This window comes from Prenolepis imparis, unplaced genomic scaffold, assembly GCF_030444845.1.
Source record: "Prenolepis imparis isolate NDT839.2.m4 unplaced genomic scaffold, iyPreImpa1.0 SCAF_304, whole genome shotgun sequence".
Classification (NCBI taxonomy): Eukaryota; Metazoa; Arthropoda; class Insecta; order Hymenoptera; family Formicidae; genus Prenolepis; species Prenolepis imparis.
Window position 1 is genome coordinate 19795 of NW_028141462.1, and position 6130 is coordinate 25924.

At 33.6% G+C, this 6130-nt stretch overlaps 1 pseudogene; it reads right to left on the minus strand.

Annotated features, from left to right (window-relative positions):
* Positions 1-4500: 4500 nt before the first annotated feature.
* Positions 4501-5656, minus strand: LOC145948253 (uncharacterized; annotated as a pseudogene).
* Between the last annotated feature and the right edge of the window lie 474 nt (positions 5657-6130).

Genomic DNA, 6130 nt, shown 5'->3' on the forward strand with positions numbered 1-6130 from the left:
TCGAAAATGATTTGCCAGCATACCTAGAGAATGTTCCCCTTGCAGTTAGACTAAATTTATGGTATCAACAAGATGGTGCTCCTGCTCATTATGCTCGTATTGTACGGATGTTTTTGAATCAAAGGTTCCCAAATCGGTGGATAGGGCGGGGTGGACCAGTTCTGTGGCCTCCGAGATCACCGGATTTGAACCCCCTTGATTTCTTTTTATGGGGATACGTTAAAGATGCAGTGTATAGTAAAGCTCCAACGACAAGATTGAATATGATGGAAAGAATAAGAAGAGCTTGTGAAGCTATAACTCCTTTAATGCTAGAAAATGTACAACGTAACTTTCGCTGTCGATTACTGTTATCCTTAGAAAATAATGGTGCACACTTTGAGCATCTCCTCCATGCGGAGAGAGCTGATAACAATGCAATCTTGCCTTAACTGGTTGGGTCACCACACGACCTTGCCTTCACTGGCTGGGTCACTACTTGACCTTGCCTTAACTGGTTGGGTCACCACACGACCTTGCCTTCACTGGCTGGGTCACTACTTGACCTTGCCTTAACTGGTTGGGTCACCACACGACCTTGCCTTCACTGGCTGGATCACCACACGACCTTGCCTTCACTGGCTGGGTTACCACACGTTCAAGCACCCCGAATTGTGAGAGGCGAGGGGACTCACGTTAATCAAGCACCCCGAAGGGAACAGAAAACTGCTACGTCCACGACGTTGTTCCTGGGTTACGCTAAAAGCAGTTTCTTGAGAAGTAATTAATGAGTAATAAAAAATAATGAGAAGTTTGTTTTAAGACTAATTTCGAGTATTAACAATGAAAACGTGGTATTTTTATTGTTAATTTATTGCAGAATCGTAAGCATGGGTTCTCAGTAAGAGAAATCGAAGAAATTGAATTTCGTCGATTACAGCGCCATCTATCATGAATCGAGAAAAATGTTTCAGACAAATTGTATGTGTTTTTAGCCAAAGATTCCGAATATGCAATAAAAAATAGGGGTTCCCATTTAAGATTTCAAACTTGCCCCCCCTCACCGCCCAGGGGAAGGGGTGGGGGGGCTCATTTTAACGTCATTGTACGTCCCCCTCGAAATGACAAAATTTTGATTGTAAACATTTTTTCGTAGTGTGCTTATTTTTCGAGTTATTTGGCTGCCTAAGTTAAAATGGGTCACCCTGTATATTGGAGTATCTGTGAGAGCGAATCATGTAACGCGACACATGGTGAATGAAATCTTTTATACTGTTTTGCTTGTAATCTGTTTTTTGTGCGCTTGAGGGGACGTAGTCCCAGAGCGCTCTCAATAAATATAAGCTTTCTCTCTCTCTCTCTCTCTCTCTCTCTCTCTCTCTCTCTCTCTCTCTCTCTCTCTCTCTCTCTCTCTCTCTCTCTCTCTCCTCCCCTCCCTCTCTCTCCTCCCCTCCCTCTCTTTCTCTTTCCCTCTCCCTTTCTCCCTTTCTCCCTCCCTCTCTCCCTCTCTCTCTCTCCCTCTCTCTTCCTCCCTCTCTCTCTCTCTCTCTCTCTCTCTCTCTCTCTCTCTCTCTCTCTCTCTCTCTCTCTCTCTCTCTCTCTCTCTCTCATGAAAAAACATTTAATCATTGTGTTTTGGAAAGCTCTCGATGTCAGCTACAAGATTGTCAAATAAAAAATGGGGGTTTCCATTTAAGATTTTAAAGTTAACTTTTAAATGACCTTCAAATTTGATCTCAAGGTCAAAGTCAAGGTCACCATCGGTTGTCCACTTTAAAATCCTACGATTGAAAGTCAAATAACAGAAGGAAAAAATTCAGAAAAAATATTTTATTAATAAATCTTTAAATCAAAAAGACGGAATTTTTACGTAGAAAAACATGTTGGAAGAGTTACCAAGTTTTTCTTGAATATCTTAAAAAATATTAGGAAAATAAAAAAATGCTTCAGATAAAAGTTGTTTAAATTAATTAGTAGAAAAAGATATTATAATAAAATATATGGGTTTCCATTAAAAAAATTCATTCTCACCTTCACTTGACCTTGGAAACGCCACCCAAGGTCATATGAATATTACTATGTCATGTCCCCCTCGAAACCTTACAACTTTTGTAGGTAACATTTTTCGATTTAACGCAGTGTTTTTGAGATATTTGAGTGGTTCCTTTAAAATGGGACACCCGGTATATGTAATAAATATATATGCTTTATTATATATATATTATATATATTATAAACATTTTGAAATTAAATATTTATACATTTGTATGACTATAGAAAATAATTTACTAAATATTATCCATTATATTATAAAAATATCTTTATCCTAATACAATGATTTGAAGCATCTGTAATGTCTCCTTGATCGTGATCACAATTTTAAAATGGATATTTGAAGCGTATTATTTCGATTATAATTCTTTGTAAAGAAGGCTCAAATATAATTTTGTTATTCTTTAGTTTCGTTCTTTAGTTTCGACTTTACCTATTCATTCTTCAATAATGGGTTGTGACTCATAATACCTCCTGTATATTATACCTTTAGTGATGATTATCCTTTCTGAAGACATACATATAAGCTTTTTGCAGTCAGAGTTTCAATAATTTTACAAAAACAGCGCTAAGTAATTTTTGCACTTAAAATTTTTTTACTTTTATTTTTTTAACTTCAATTCTTTAATTTTTATTTTTTTAACTTTAAATTTTTAAATTTTCTAAGTTTAATCTTCTGTGCCTTCTATTTTCTTCTCGTGTTTTTTCTCATATTATTAATAAAAATAAAATATAATTTTTGAGAGTATAATATTTTTGATGGTGATTAATTCTTATAAAGGATTATTTTGGCTATAAATATAATTTTTGAGAAGATAATATTTTGTATGACAACTAATTTTTGCAAAGAACTATTTTGGCTGACGAAAGATATACTTAGCGCTTTTTTTTACATGTGTGATGTCTTTTTTTAGAGAATATTTTCTTATTACACAGAGTATATTCTATATTTCACTAACAAAATGATGGAATCAAATAAATTATACATATACACTCATTCCAAAAAAAGCTGTACACTTAAAATTTGGGAAAAAATTATCTACTTTCAAATGACAATAACTTCGTATAAATAATAAAAATAGAAAGGTTTATAAAAAACGAAAATGAAGCTTGGAATCTCTACTTTAAGAATCTATTCATTTTAATGTTGCGAGATAAATTTATTGAAAATGGCGGATGACAGAACAAGAGCATGCAAAAATGAAAAATAATGGTTCGAGTTCGCCACGGCACATGGCGTGAGTCAAATGTCGTAACTCAATGAGATTAAAAGCATGTGATTGTACAGAGTTTCCTCTTTAAAATGCTTTTTTAATCATCTTGATACAATGATTTTTCGCTGAGATTTTCACATTTGAATAAAAAGGCAACTTTTTACTTTAAATGCAAATAACTCTGCGAAAAATCATCGTATCGAGATAATTAAAAAAGCATTTTAAAGAGGAGACTCTGTATCATCATATGCTTTTTATCCCATTGAGTTATGACATTTAACTCATGCCATGTGCCGCGGCGAACTCGGATCATTATTTTCCAATTTTGCATGCTCTCATTTTGTCATCTGCTATTTTGAAAAAAATTGTTGCACATAATTGCGATATAAAATTTCGAAAAGTGGAAATCCGAATCTTTAAAATGCTTATTGTAAAATCCTGCTAGTTGTATTAGGTGCTGGGATATTCATTTTTGAATTTTTAACAACGCCGAATTGCAAGAATAAGAATTTCGTGGTTCGCCAGCACCGCGGTATTTTAAGATTCCAATTCGTCTTCGTGGTTGTGTGCGTATGTGTTAGTAAGTGTGTGTGTACGCGCGAGTGCGTGCGTGCGTGTGCGTGTGAGTCTCCTCTTTAAAATGCGTTTTTTAATTATCTCAATACGATGATTTTTCGCAGTGTTATTCGCATTTAAAGTAAAAAGTTGCCTTTTTATTCAAATGTAAAAATCTCAGCGAAAAATCATTGTATCGAGATGATTAAAGCATTTTAAAGAGGAGACTCTGTACTATCATATGCTTTTTATCCCATTAAGTTACGACATTTGACTCACGCCATGTGTCGTGGCGAACTCGGACCATTATTTTTTATTTTTGCAAGCTCTCGTTCTGTCATCCGCCATTTTCAATAAATTTATCTTGCAACATTAAAATGAATAGATTCATAAAGTAGAGATTCCAAGCTTTATTTTCGTTTTTTATAAACCTTTCTATCTTTATTATTTATACGAAGTTATTGTTATTTGAAACTTGATAATTTTTTCCCAAATTTTAAGTGTACCGCTTTTTTTGGAGTGAGTGTAGTAACGTTTCGCGCGTAAATTTATTTTCCATACCAATATAGTTACATTAATGTTGCATCTATTTAAATCTAATCGCACTCATCTTATTTATTGTATCTATATCTAATCGCAATTATAATGATGTCATGTCGATCGATTATAGTAATGTCGATGTATTTACATGGAAATACTTTTAGCATTTTTTCTTCAACATTGCCGCATTAAAAACATTATCCGCATCCAATTGTAACAAAATCTCGTCGTCTGAATCGTATTTATTAACATCGATAAAGTAACTTATCAGAGTATTCGAATTATCAAAGTTACGCTTTATCTCTGGCAATGTAGATTTTACATTTTGATTCAAATCATTATGCGCTTCGTGCGATAACTCATCGTAAAATAAAAGACAATTTTCACGCGAGTCTTGTGCGTTAGAAATTCTTACATCCGCGACGCATTTCTGTAAAGTTTGCGACAAGTATTCCTCTCCCATCTTATTATGAGAATTTATTGTCGATTCTTTTCTCGTATCTTCCAAATAGTTCACATTCCGTGATGATAATTGTTGGATCATGTTATCGCGCAAAGTACTCTCCTCGGAACTAACAAAGACAGTTCTGTTCTTCCGAAATTAAAAATTCGCAGTCGGTAGTCGAAAACATATTATTCGTATCTAAATTATTCATACTTATCGAATAGTTGGGACTTTCAAATATCATATCTTTACGATTTTCATAATCCTGTTTAAAAATCTGTTTACAACTTTGATATTTTCTGCTTGATTGATGATGTAATATCGGATCGTTTATTATCGATACAGGCAGCGAGCCGCAATCCTTGATTAATTTATCGTGGATGGAAGAATTTATTCGCAATGTTACCCTATCACAATTTTCACATGTCCCTGGCATAGAATGATAATCTTTATTTAATTCGATATCAGATATGATATTATCCATACGAGGCGTACTTACGATCCGACCTTTATCGGAATATATGGCTAGTATGTTTACTCGAGATATTAGAATATGATATTTATTCGTTAGTACACATGTTGTAGTTTTTAACAATCCTATATTGTGTAAAAAAATAACCACATTTGGCTCTTATATGCCAGGATATTTTAATAGAATGTCCCGATAAACGGTACTCTCTATACTATCCGTTGAATCTTTCAATATAATATATGGATCATCTTGATTATGATCTATACAATCCAATACGCCTGCTATAAATTTTACTTTCATACTAGGGCAATAACTAGTATTTGCCTTCTTTTTAATCATAGAAATTCTACACTCGTCAACAAAATTAACGCATATGTATTTTAAGTCAAAATTTCGCATAATTTTAAATAAGCATAACTCCGCTAAAAATAATCGTATTAAAAAATTTTTTTTTACTGTCAAGCTTGAAGTCTCTACTTTAAAAACCATTCGTCAGATTTTTAATTTATCCTTCCCCCCCGTACGCCACTGCTTCAAAAGTAAGGACGTGTTTTGTCTCTAAAAAATTGCGTACTTTGACGCACTCCACGGGGTGGAATAAATTTTTTTCGCAAATCTTATCATAACTATCGTAAAATGTGGACTTTTTACTACAAATTAAAAAAAAAAGCAAAATTCGTACCATTTTTTTTCGCGGAGTTATTACATATAAAAAAAGTTACCCATACATTTTTTCTTATTTCTTTCGAAACTTTTACTTTACTCGAGATAATAAATAATAATTTTGCTTTTTTTTCTTCAAAATAAGGGCGAATTAAACACTTAAATACCAGACTCATTTAATAAAAGGCCGCCGAGAGACCTGTCCCCTCA